The sequence below is a fragment of the Ictidomys tridecemlineatus genome, chromosome 13 (genome assembly GCF_052094955.1).
Source record: "Ictidomys tridecemlineatus isolate mIctTri1 chromosome 13, mIctTri1.hap1, whole genome shotgun sequence".
NCBI lineage: Eukaryota > Metazoa > Chordata > Mammalia > Rodentia > Sciuridae > Ictidomys > Ictidomys tridecemlineatus.
The window spans coordinates 51,573,780-51,587,309 of record NC_135489.1 but is presented as its reverse complement, the minus strand read 5'-3'; the positions used below and the strand labels follow the sequence as shown (position 1 = coordinate 51,587,309).

Here is a 13,530-nt window from a genome sequence, read left to right as displayed (position 1 = left end):
GATGACAGAAGGTGCCCATTCAAGAGCACATAAGTCTTGGCCACCTATACAAACAAGTGGAGGGTGCCCATTCTTTCCACAGTTTGATCTCAGTAGATGTGGAATGTGGCAGTCATGTGATCAGTAGGCAGAAGCTGTCTGGAGCTAAATATCTTTGAAGTAGGACAGGAAGCTTGGGAGACAGGAACAAAGAACCATCTCACTAAATTGCTGAGGCTGACCTCAAACTTGTCATCCTCAGGCCACAGCCTCTTGAGTTTCTGGGATTACAGGTGGCACCCAGCGAGTCATCTCTTTAGAGACCTGTGAGATAAGAAATCATTGTTATGGAGTCTGGGGAGAGGGTGTGGAAGATGCTTGAGGCAGGTGCTCAGGCAGATTCAAGGGTTCTTGGCTTTGGTTTTTCCTTTTTGTGGATTCTGTGTGTGGGAGACTTTTTATTTTTAAGGAGAGGGAGGAGGAGCATACCAAGAAAACTTCCGGGGTGTGTGTGTGCATCTTTGTGGTCTGCTTCTTGACATTTAGGTTATTTTTCTCTTGAAGTGCCCTCAAAGATATGCTATCATGCCCCATCCTTCCATATAGCTGAACAAAACAGACAAAACAAATTTGAGTTAAAAAGAGGGCAAGGTGTTCTGTTAATTTCTCTTGTCCTATATTGTGACTTTTGGGGACATGATAAAGTTCCCCAAACCCATTCTGTCCCTTCATCCTCTGTAGAATTGAAAACTTGGGATTTAGTAGAATAACAAGTTAAACTCTGCCGAGAAAAAGAAGTAGGCTTTTCCCTTGTGAGAAGGCGAAGTCGTAAAACCTGTGGGACTCAAAAGAGTTTGCTCCAAAAGTACCCCACAGCTCAGAGAAAATGACACAGCAGTAAGGAGTCCCCTGGCGGCCGGCTGTCAGCTCTGAGACCCAGAGGCCGGCCCAGCCCTTCTGGTTTCCTGGAATGCCTTCATTGTGTCCCCACATGGTAGCTGAGGAAAAACCCTGCAACTTCACCCGGGGGAACTGGAATAGTCCCTCATCCTCCATCAGGAGACAGACACCCTGCGTGGCAGGCAGAGAGACCCACACATGCCCAGCACAAGGCATGGCCAAGGACACTGTGGCCAGGGGCCACAGGCTCACTCAGTAGCACAGTCAGACCTACGCTCCCAACACACAGTGTGCACCAGGTCACCAGCGGGCCCACAGCCAGAGGCTGACACCCTCCAGTCACACAGGCCAGCAGTCTTCAGGCTCAGTGTCTGTGTCCTGAGAAAGGCGGGTGGAGGTGACTCAGGGGAAAGCTGGTTTTCCCCCAACACTAGCATTTGGTTAATCTCATATCAAATGCTGTCAGTCACCCAGAAAGGTCCTGAATGAGCCTTACTTCCGCTTCTGGAGCAGTGGAATGTGGCAGCAGCTGTCTGCGCGACATGGAGGCCCTGCCGAGGAGGAGGGAGGAAAAGTACCAGACCTGTCGTAACCAGTCAGAGGAATGCAGGCCGTGAGGGACCCGAGCAGCTGGGCTGAGATGCTGCCAGGTCCCGTGCAGGCCCACCCCGCTGCAAAAAGGTCCATTAGCAGGAGCCGGAGGAACACCTTAAGTCCCCAAGGCACTTTTTTTCCTTCCCCCTTCTGTGCTGGGGATCCAAGTCAGGGCCTCCTGCTTGCCAGGTTCTCCAAATCTCTGTGAAAAGGAAGAGACTCCCTAGGGCTGTGGACACAGTTCAGTGGGAGCCCTGGCCTAGCATGTGTTGGATCCCTACCACCTGGGTTGGATCCCTACCACCAAAAAAAAAAAAAAAAAAAAATTTAATCCCTTATGTAGGTGAACTTGAACTTATAAGTATTACATATGTAATATTCCTAACATGTGACGCTTGGAAATAAGGCTGATATAAATGACAATAGATATTAATTATAATTCATTACATAAGAACCACAGTGTTAAGCTTTTCCTTTGCTCTGGGCCCTTGACAAAAGGACTTTCACATACTTGACCTCATTTAGTCTTCCCAGTGCCTCTAGCAGGGCATGTTTTCAGCGTGCCCATTTTACAGATAAATACACAGAGACTCAGAAACTAAGCACCCACGATCACCCAGCTAATAAGAGACACATCCAGGAGTCAATGTCTGTGTGATTTCAACCTTTACAGGGTCACTGGCATTTTGAAAGTGAGTACTTTATCTTCCCACCTAGCCAGTTTAGGATTGCCTCAGGCAAACAGAGAAAGGGGAAAGTTGAGAGGAAGCCCCGGGCTGGGACAAGTAAGGGGATAGTGCGGGCAGTCACCAGGATCCACTCTGATTCACACCAGCACAGCCTGAAGAGGCAGGGACTGTGAGCACATGGAAGCTGAATTCTGGGCTCTCCCTCTTCCCACAGAGCCCATCTTTGGGAGAATCACTCGGCCCCCATCCTCCCAAGATTCCAACCCAAGCTTAAGTTATGAAATAATCATTGTAATTATGCATCCAATGGGAGCGGATGCACCCAAGACACACACACACACACGCACGCACGCACGCACGCACGCACGCACTCGTGCACACACACATGCACGCACGTGTGCACACACACATGCACATGCATGAATACAAACACAGAGAGTCCACAGGTACTCTCCATCCACCAAGAAGCCCCTCTCACATCGTTCTACAGGGAACCGTAGTGTGCAGCAGAACCCAGGGAGGGGCCTGTCACCAGGACCCATTGCCAAAGCTTATGATCCCACAGTGCCAGGGGAGCCTGAGAGGACTGGACCCACAAGTTCCCAGGTGCTGCTGGCACTGAGCACCTGTTTTTAAAGCATGGAAGCTTCGTCTCTCTTTCGTTGCGTTTTGTTTTCTGGGCTCTGAGTACCGCCTATCTAAATGTCATAGCAGCCGTTCTCAAGGATCTTGATCCTGCTTTGGTTTCCTGTGGTTGCTGCAACAAACTCCACAAACTTGGTCGCTTAAAACAACTCAAATAACTGACAGTTCTGGGGGGTCAGGAGTCGAAAAATGAGTCATCAGGGCTGTGTTCTTTTTACTGAGGTTCTAAAAGGAGAATCCACTTACCTACCTTTCCCAGCTTCAAAAAGCTACCTGCAGCCAGGCACAGTGTCACACGGCTATAATCCCAGTGGCTTGGGAGGCTGAGGCAGGAGGATCACAAGTTATAAGCCTCAGCAAACAACAAGATGCTGAGCAACTCAGTGAGACCCTGTCTCTCAATAAAATACAAAATACGGCTGGGGATGTGGCTCAGTGGTTGAATGTCCCTGAGTTCAATCCCGGTACCAAAAAAAAAAAAAAAAAAAAAAAACCTACCTGCATTCCTTGGCTGGTGGCCCCTAATTCCATCCTCTAAGCCAGCAGCAGGATAGATCTTCGAACCTCCCCACCCCCTTTCCATCATCTCCTTTGTCTCTGAACTTCTGGCCTCCCTTTTATAAGTACCCATGTGATTACACTGACCCCACTGAGATAATCAAGGATGACCATTCCATTTTAAGATTCTTAATCACATCGACAAAGTCTCCCTTGTCATGTGAGATAACAGTCATAGATCAGGATGTCACCATCTTTAGGGGCCACTATTCTGCCTGCCCCCCACTCATTCACCCCCCTGCTTAGACTCCAGCAGCTGCCTCTTCAACCCATATCACCCCCCAGCCCGCCCAACAAGAATACCCAAAACAGAATCAGGATTTGCACAACGCTATGTCAGAAGCGCAAATGCAAATTTCTCCTTCCTTCTGACTTACTGGATAATAAAACGGTGTTGTGGGAGGGGCTGGGGTGAGAGTCAAAAGAGTAACAGCCAGGAGAAGAGGAGAGGGATTGAAAGGATGAAGTGACTTTTTTTGGGGGGGGAGGCGGTATCAGGAATTGAACCCAGGGCCCTTAACCACTGAACAACATCCTCAGCCCTTTTTATTTTTTATTTTGAAATAGGATCTCACTGAGTTGCTTAGGGCCTCACTAAGTTGCTGAAGCTGGTTTTGAACTTTCAATCCTCCTGCCTCAGCCTCCCAAGCTGCTGGGATTACAAGTGCCAAGCTATGAAGTGTCTCTTGATCATGCCCCAGACACCTAGTAAGGGACCCTACTGCTCCCTAGGCATTCTGGGTCCCAGCCTTCCCTGCCTCCGTGAGACCTGCTGAAATCGGCAAAAAAAAAAAAAAAAAAAAAAATCTTTACCAAAACACCAGATTTTTGCCTTTGGATATTTTTGGATATTACTTTCAAAACTTTTCTGAAGTCCAACATCAGGGCTGTGAACTTCCCATTGATAGGTGTCTCGGTCTGTGACAAAGCACCACAGACAGGGTGGCTTCAACAACAAGATTGTATTTTCTCACACTCTGTGGAGGCTGCGTCCAAGATCCATGTGTCAGTGGCCTCTGAGCTTGGCTTGCAGGACGCTGTCCTCTCCCTGTCTCCCTTAGTCTGTGCCTGTGCACCCAGATCTCTTCTTCTAAGGACACCAGTCATTCTGGAGTAGGGCCCACCTTAATGAGCTCCTCCTAACTTGACCATCTCTTTAAAAAGCCCCTCTCCAAGGATGGTTACCTTCCGAGGCACTGAGAGTTAGGTTAGGACTTCAACATATGAATTAGGCGGGACATAATTCAGCCCAGGACAGTGGGGTAAGACTTGGGAGATTAAAAAAGATCACTTCCATCCTTTCCAGGTGTAGCAGGTGGTCTAGGTACAATAAGGGTGAATGTGGCGAGAGGAGGGCCAAACCATTGAAAGTGGGTCCCACACCCCAGAACTGCCTTTTCATATGTCCCGTAGGCTGGGAGGAAGGCAGAGGAAGTCAAAGAAGCCACCCGAGGCTCACTCCTAGTCGGGGTAAGCAAACAGCATTTAAGGCTCACTCTCCCCAGAGCCAGCTTCTTGCCGTTTTTTTTTTTTTGTTTGATACGTAATCCACAGCTGGTCCCAGAAATTCCACCAAGTCAGTACACACCCTGGACACAGAGGAAATGAAAGAGCAGACGGTGTGTTTGTGTTTGATGATCTTTGGAAGGGCTGAGAGATGGAAATGATTTCATTCTCCAGGCAGGGCTCTGATAGGGAACTAAACGGCACACTGGTTGAAACAAACCAAATAGCCTTATCTTATTCTTGATTCATGGGTTTCTGTTTCTTCAGATCTCTTTAGAGGCCCGACACTGTGAACTGTGGTTCTTAGAGATACTGCTTCCTTCCTTCCTTCCTTATCCTGCCTTGGGCATGTTGCTTCTTGGACATATGGGACCTGGATTAAATAAATGAATATGTATAATTTTTGTTAATGAATTTATATACAAATGAATACACATTATTTATTAGTATATTGTGTTTGAAATAACCCAGTCTCTCTCTCTCTCTCTCTCTCTCTCTCTCTCTCTCTCTCTCTCTCTCTCTCTCACACACACACACACACACAAAAAAAAAAAAAAAAGACATATATTGTGTGATTCCAATTATATAAAGGAACCTAGAGTAGTCAAATTCATAGAGACTCTCAAGAGGCTGAGGCAGGAGGATCAGAAGTTCAAAGCTAGCCTCAACAAGTTGGTGAGGCCCTAAGCAACTTCACAAGACCCTGTCTGTAAATAAAATATTTTTTTTTAAAAAAGGAGTGGAGATGTAGCTCAGTAGTTAAGTGGCCCTGAATTCAATTCCTGGTACAAAAAAAAAAAAAAAAAAATCACAGGAATGGAAAGAAGAATGGTAGTTGCCAGGGGCTATAGGGGTAAAAGAATGAGGAGTTGTTTTTCTTTTTTACTTTGTTGGGGATCCAACCTAGAACCTTGCTAAGCATGTGCTCTGTCACTGAGCAACTACCCTGCCCTGAGAGTTGATATTTAATGGATACAGACTTCCAGTTTGCAATGACAAATGTTCTGCAGATGGATGGCGGTTGTACAATAGTTCAAGCATACTTAACACTATAGAAGTATATGCTTATAAATGGTTAAAATAAGGTAAATTTTGTATTATGTATATTTGCCATAAATTTTTTTAAAAAAAAGATTCTGGAAGACAATCATGAACTAGTCAGACCAAGGTAATGAACATATCCTTGATCTCAAAAAAAAGAACTAGTTAGGCCAATCTAGGTTTAAATGTACCACTCCCAAGTTTTAGGACAATATTCTATTCATTTCTTTTTCTTTCTTTTTTTTTTTTTTTTTTTTTTGGTACTGAGGATTGAACTCAGGGGCACTCGACCCCTGAGCCACATCCTCAGCCCTATTATTTTTTGTCTTTTTTAAAATTATTATTAGTTGTTCAAAACATTACAAAGCTCTTGACATATCATATTTCATACATTTGACTTCAAGTAGATTATGAACTCCCATTTTTTCCCCATATACAGATTGCAGAATCACATTGGTTACACATCCACGTTTTTACATACTGCCATACTAGTGTATGTTGTATTCTGCTGCCCTTCCTATCCTCTACTATCCCCCCAGCCCTATTTTGTATTTTATTTAGAGACACAGTCTCCTTGAGTTGCTAAGCACCTTGCCATTACTAAGACTTGCTTTGAACTTGCAATCCTCCTGTCTCAGCCTCCCAAGCCACTAGGATTACAGGCGTGCACCACCGTGACTTGCTTTATTCTATCCATTTCTGTGTAAAAAATCACCCCCAAAACTTAGTGCCTTAAAACAACAGCAATCAGCACATGTAATCTCAGCAACTCAGGAGACTGAGGTAGGAAGATCTCAAGTTTGAGGCCAGCCTCTCAGCAACTTTAGAGATGTGTGCTACCAATATTTTACTAAAGCTCAAACTTTTTTTTTTAACATAGTTCCTAATCTAATCCTTCTTATATTATCAGTAGAAAAGTGACAGAGTTCAAGGTATATTTTTTTTATTTTTTTTTTCAGAGAGAGAATTTTAATATTTATTTTTTAGTTTTCGACAGACACAACATCTTTGTTTGTATGTGGTGCTGAGGATCGAACCCGGGCCGCACGCATGCCAGGCAAGCGTGCTACCACTTGAGCCACATCCCCAACCCTCAAGGTATATTTAGAGTAAGAGGTAGAGCATTTGCCTTATAACATGCATGGGGGCCCTGGATCCAATCCCCAGCAACACACACACACACACACACACACACACACACACAAATTTATACACACGTATACACATATATGTATATACATATACAAATATGTACACATGTATATGTATCATAAAAGCTTTTGTTGTTTTGCTTATTTTTAACTCATGTAAACATGAGAGAATAGCTAAAATAAAATTGTATATAGGATGTTACTGGAGTTTGGATCTTAAATGTCCCTTCCAGGTTCATGTGCTGAGGGCTTGCATGGCAGCCCTGTGGTTGTACTGCAACCTTTAGGAGACCTAGTGAAGAGAAGTTAGGTCATTAGGGAAGTCTCCTTGAAGGGGATATTAGGACTCTGGCCACTTCCTGTCTCTCTTTGCTTCCTAGCCTCCATGAAATGAAGAGGCCTCCTCTGTCATAGGCCCAAAGCAACAGGGTTGAGCAACCATGTACTGAAACCATGAGGCAAAATAAACCTTTTCTCTTTTAAGTTTCTTACTTTGTGTATATTGTCGCAGTAATGGAAAGCTTACTAATACATATAAATGTTCAATGTTTATGACTGAAACTATTAATTCAAAGATCCGTGAAATGAGAATTTACATATATATGTATATTAGAAACACCACTAATAACTGAACTAAACAGGAGAGACCTAACCTGTCATCCCATTTGTTTTATCAAATATCACCTTCCTGGCACTATGCAAGATAATTGATATATTTGGCTGCCATGAAGATGGATAGCCTAGTTTGACTACCTTGGTGTGGAAGAAATACACAATTTAAAATTTTCTTTTGTCTTCTGCACAGAACCATAGTGTACAAGACTTGGCTGCTATAACAAAATGAAGAGAATAATTTCCCTTATGGACTTACTTATGTTAAATACCAATTATTGGCTCCATTTAATATGTGTCAGATACTCTGTTGAGCATTTCACATTTATTATTTTCATTTCATCCTCCCAATAATTCTAGAAGGAAGTTATTCATTCTTATCTGCATTTTACAGAGTAAAAACAATATGATTAAAAAGTTTAAGCAGGGCTGGGAATGTGGCTCAGGCGGTAGCACGCTCGTCTGGCATGCGTGCGGCCCGGGTTCGATTATCAGCACCACATACCAACAAAAATGATGTGTCTGCCGAGAACTAAGAAATAAATATTAAAAATAAAAAAAATAATAAAATGGGGGTTACTTAGTAATGTAGTTTAAAAAAAAAAAAGTTTAAGCAACCTTCCCTAGGTAACACACTTTTAAATCAAGGTCTGTATCCAAAGATTATGTTCTTTTTATTTTTCTTTGTGGTACTGGGGATTGAATCCAGGAGTGTTCTACCATGGAGTTAGAGTCTCAGTCCTTTCTATTTTTATTTTAATTTTGAGCTCACTAAAGCTTCTTAGGACCTCACTAAATTGCTGAGGCTGGCCTTGAATTTGTGATCCTCCTGCCTCAGCCTCCCAAGTGACTGGAAATACAAGCACACAACACAACACCCAGTCAAAACTCAAATGCTTAAATATCATGCAGTTTGATAGGTTTTTGGTAATATGATGAATAAGTTTAGGGCTAGTAGCCTACCCATTACCACGGTAACATGGGATCTCTGACTGACAGGCTGTAGCAGAGCTTAAAGAGGATCTACAATGAGTGCATACTTGAAGTTGCACAGAGAAGAAAAAGTTGCTGGTTCTACTCACATTGTGCCCTCCAACCTGCACTGGCTGGAAACCATTAGTGTTGACTGTGGAGGCAAAAAGAGACATACTTGGAAGATTTTGTTTTGGTTTTAGGGTTTTCTTCTTTGTCTTTTCTGAGCTAACGAATGACAGAGAGAGCATGAAAAAAGTTGGAAACCACTGACTGGAAATCTTTCTGCAAGATATCAGAAATTTGTGGCAATCTCTAAATTTTCCAGCTACCATAAAGCAGAGGCCAGAGCCAGTCATGCTATGTGACTACAGTGGGGTGAGGTCAGTATGGTCATGAGAAAGACTGGGGAAGGCCTTGGATAGACTCCAGAGGGCATGGTCAAGGGGGAGAATGAAGCTGCTGATCTGCAGCCAGGGGTCTGAAGACAGCAGCAACTGGAAGGCTACTGAGGGCTGCATCAAACTCAGTGGCACCGAATTGGAAATTCTGGATTAAAGAGCAGAATGAGGGCTGGGGATGTGGCTCAAGCGGTAGCACGCTCGCCTGGCATGCGTGCGGCCCAGGTTCGATCCTCAGCACCACATACAAACAAAGATGTTGTGTCCGCCGAGAACTAAAAAATAAATATTAAAATTCTCTCTCTCTCCCCCTCTCCCTCTCTTAAAAAAAATGTTTGTTTTTTTTTTTTAAAAAAAGAGCAGAATGAGTAAGCCAGCACTCTCCATCCCGTGGTCACAGTTTTAGCTAAGAAAGGGGGCTGGAGGGGGGGTGAGAGAAAAAGAGAGAGAAAAAAAGGAAAGATCGGGCTGGGGATGTGGCTCAAGCGGTAACGCGCTCGCCTGGCATGCGTGCGGCCCGGGTTTGAGGTTCGATCCTCAGCACCACATACCAACAAAGACGTTGTGCCTGCCGAAAACTAAAAAATAAAGGTTAAAAAATTCTCTTCTCTCTCTCTCTCTCTCTCTCTCTTAAAAAAAAAAAAAAAAAAGGAAAGATCTTTATATTCACTTTTTTCCCTCTTTTTTTTGCTAGGGATTAAACCCAGGGATTTATGCATGCCAGGCAAGCTCCTGACCACTGCGCTACCCCCACCTCCAAAGCATCACAGACAATTTAATTTTTACTACATATCTCCTCAAATCAGTAAAGGCTACGAGTCCAGGCTGCTCACTGCTCAAGGACCAATATTTGGTGAGGTGCAGTGGTGCATGTTTATAATCCCAATGGTTTGAGAGGCTGAGACAGGAGGATCACAACTTCAAGGCCAGGCTCAGCAACTCAGTGAGATCCTGTCTCAAAACAACAACAACAAAAAAAAAAAAAAAAAGTAAAAAGGGCTGGGGATGTTGCTCAGTGGTAAAGCAGCCCTAGGTTCAATCCCCAGTACCAAATATCAACAAAAAAGCCAATCCTGGGGAGATCAGAGTTGGTAGGAGAGAGGCCTAGGGATGCAGCTCAGTGGTAGAGCACTTGCCTAGCACAAGTGAGGGCTTGGATGTATCTGCAGCCACACCCTCTCACACACACACAGAGGCAGAGACAGAGAAAGAGATGTAGTGTAAGGGTCCGGCGGAGCGTCGGAGGGAGAGACCACACAAGAGACCAGCTTCATGCAATTGCAGGGGGAAGTTTTATTGAACCAGCATGCTGGGGATCAAGGCCCACTCAGGAAGGGAGAGCAGCCCAGAGCCCAGAGCAGAGGTCAAGCAGAGCTTAAGTACAGTTTTTGGAGAGGGTGGGGGGCTTTGCATACATCAGAACAAATCATCTTGAGGCCCGGGAAAATTGAACAACAACCCTGAGCCATGATTAGTACATGTATTGGCGGGAACAATCTGGGCAGGGGTGATTGGTCACCCCTGAGCGGGGTACACATTTAAACTGATTGGTTTTGTGGCCTGGATGCTTACATCTGAGCTATTTGGAGCCCTTAGCTAATAAACAACCAGGGAATCAATGGAAATATTTACTGGGCAGTTCAGGTATTGTTCTAACAGCTACAGAGATTACAGGTTCGGGGGTAGCAGAGGAATTTTAACAATACCTGGCCTATTATTATTATTTTTAGCCCAAGCCTTTCAATTTAGAAACCTTACAATCCCCAGTCTTTTACACTTTAACTCAGACTCTCGCAGCTTAGAGTCAGCTTAGAAATTTTACCTTTACAGTAGGAAGGCATTGAACTTATCCAAAGGCCAAGCTCTTGAGGAGACAAAGGGGCTATGAACCTCAATGCTCCATCTTAGAGGGCTCAGGGTGTGAAGGTTTTTGTTTGTTCGTTTTTGTTGTTGTTTAACAGGGATTGAACCTCAGGGCCTCACACATGCTGAGTAAGCACTCTATCACTGAGCTACATTCTCAGCCCTTTTTATCTTGAGACAGGATCTTGCTAAATGGCCAAAGCTGGTCTCAAACTTGTTATCCTCCTGCCTCAGCCTCCCAAGTAGCTGGGATGACTGCCACACACCACTACGCCCAGTGCAAGGAGCTTTTACAGGGAGGGGAAAGAGAAGCAGGGCAGGAAGGCTGCATGCTGCGACAGGGGCTTCAGCATCCAGGGTGTGTGTCTTCTTTTCTTGGCCAGAATATCCAAATGGGCCTCAACCTCCTGCAGCTAGTTCCTATAGTTCTTTAGACAGACATATTACTTTTTTTGCAAATTAAATCTTACAGCTTTGTTAGTTGCAGCACAGAACTAAAGACTAAGGAGGTGGTGTAACAGAGGTCTCCACTGGTTCTAGGTTCTATAAATTTAAAGAAAGATTATATAGCAATTAACATCAACCATTTAGTTAGGGCTTCCCTTTAGAATTTAAAATGAAGGGCAAAAAGGAAGGGATATAAACCTTGAAAGAGAGTTAGGGAAGGGAAACAGCCTAGTGGAAGGGCCTAGGGAGAAGAGGTAAAGTAACTTTGCCAAGGACAATTCCCCAAGGAGCAGCCACTGTTACACTGGGATGGAAGGGAGTGGTCCACTCAAGATGAGTGGCCAAGGAAGGCCTCTGTAAAGAGAGGACGAAGGAGTGGAGAACAGAGGAAGATGAAGTTTTAATATCAATCATTAAGAAAAGGCACGGGGTAGCAGCATTGAAGTACCCTGGATTAGACAAAGGAGAATGAAGGGCAGGGAGCGGGATGGGAATAGGAAAGACAGGACAATGAATCAGACATAACTTTCCTGTGTTCATGTATGAATACTCAACCAGTGTAACTCCACGTCACGTACAGCCGCAAGAATGGGATCCTAATTAGAATAAGTTATACTCCATGTATGTATAATATGCCAAATGCATTCTACTTTCATATGTATCTAAAAAAGAACAAATAAGAAAGAAAGAAAGAAAGAAAGAAAGAAAGAAAGAAAGAAAGAAAGAAAGAAAGAAAGAAAGAAAGAAAGAAAGAAAAAAAGGCCTTTTGTTGGGTGCAGTGGTGCACACCTATAATCCCAGCAACTTGGGAGGCTGACACATGAGGATCACAAGTTTGAGGCCAGTCTCAGAAAGTTAATGAAGCCCTCTGCAATTTAAGACTCAGTTTCCAAAAAATAAATAAATAAATAAAAATAGAAAGGGCCAGGACAAATGGCACATGCCTATAATCCCAGAGGCTCAGGAGACTGAAACAGAAGAATTGATAGTTCAAAGCCAGCCTCAGCAACTCAGCAAAGCCCTAAGCAACTCAGTGAGATCCTGTCTCTAAATAAAATACAAAAAAGGGCTGAGGATATAGCTCAGTGGTTAAGCATTCCGGGATTCAATCCCCATGCCAAAAAAAAAAAAAAAGGTAAAGAAGAAGGTGTTACAGGTATTCATACAGAGCTCTTCAAAGCATCTTTGAAGTGTGAAATCCATTCCCTTCAGGTAAAATTCCCTCAGGGAGTTTTCAAGATGGTTATTGTATCATTTGAATTTGGTCAATATAGTGAGAAAAAGAAAAAGAATCAGATAGTCAGATGGTATGTGCCACGCTGTCACCTAACTTAAGAACTTCTCCATTCACCCCATTACGCTGAGACAGGCGATGTTATCCGAACACAACAGATAAAGACACTGAGGATAAATAATCTAATAATCTGTAAGGGCTACAGGTGTGTAACTCAGTGCTTGAGTGTATGTTTAGCATGTGTAAGGGCCTGGGTTCAATCCCCAACACACACACACACACACACACACACACACACACACACATAGAAGTATAATATAATAATCTAAGGTTGGGCTGGGGATGTGGCTCAAGCGGTAGCGCACTTGCCTGGCATGCGTGCAGCCCGGGTTCGATCCTCAGCACCACATACAAACAAAGATGTTGTGTCCGCCAATAACTAAAAAATAAATATTAAAAAATTCTCTCTCTCTCTTTAAAAAAAAATAATAATCATCTAAGGTCATGTGGCTTAAAAGTGGCTGGTCAGGATTTACACCAGTTCTGACAGTATTCCAGATCCTTCCTTTTCCAATATAAGGCAGAAAAAGTACTATCTTTTCCTTACTCAACTCTTGGCTGACTAGCTTATAACCAAAGACGGATTAACGGGAGAAAAGCATAGGAATTTATTTCACGTAACTTTTACATGACATGGGAGCCTTCAGAAATGAAGATCCAAAGAAAATGAGAAATGTGTGTATTTTTATGATGGTAGAACATAAGTATGATTGGAGGACAAAAGGTGGGATCTAAAAATCTGCTGGGAGCTTAGCCAGGCGGGTACAGATTCTTCACAGCATGCTTCAGTGACAGCCCTTCCCTCTGAGCATAGGGCAGGATACGGGTCACCTGAGGGTCTTCAGAGAAGGGAGAGAGTGACCTGCAGTCACTCGATG

General features: G+C 43.8%; 1 protein-coding gene and 1 long non-coding RNA gene across 31 annotated transcripts in view; one reads left to right on the top strand and one right to left on the bottom strand.

Moving 5' to 3' along the window:
• The window catches only part of Dlgap1 (DLG associated protein 1), an 878,199-nt gene that overhangs the window by 765,961 nt on the left and 98,708 nt on the right, over positions 1 to 13,530 (top strand). The gene's annotated exons all lie outside the window — the stretch shown is intronic.
• LOC120886307 (uncharacterized) overlaps positions 1 to 13,530 on the bottom strand; it is a 28,745-nt gene that overhangs the window by 2,009 nt on the left and 13,206 nt on the right. For 9 of the 11 annotated variants that reach the window (XR_013429677.1, XR_013429681.1, XR_013429679.1 and 6 more), the window contains 2 exons: positions 469 to 5,244; positions 222 to 303 (listed from right to left, as the gene is read on the bottom strand). This is a non-coding gene — a long non-coding RNA (uncharacterized LOC120886307). Of the gene's footprint in view, positions 1 to 221; positions 304 to 468; positions 5,245 to 8,757; positions 8,802 to 10,317; positions 13,032 to 13,530 lie in introns of those variants that run through there. The other 2 variants (XR_013429678.1, XR_013429675.1) reach the window with 2 other exon arrangements.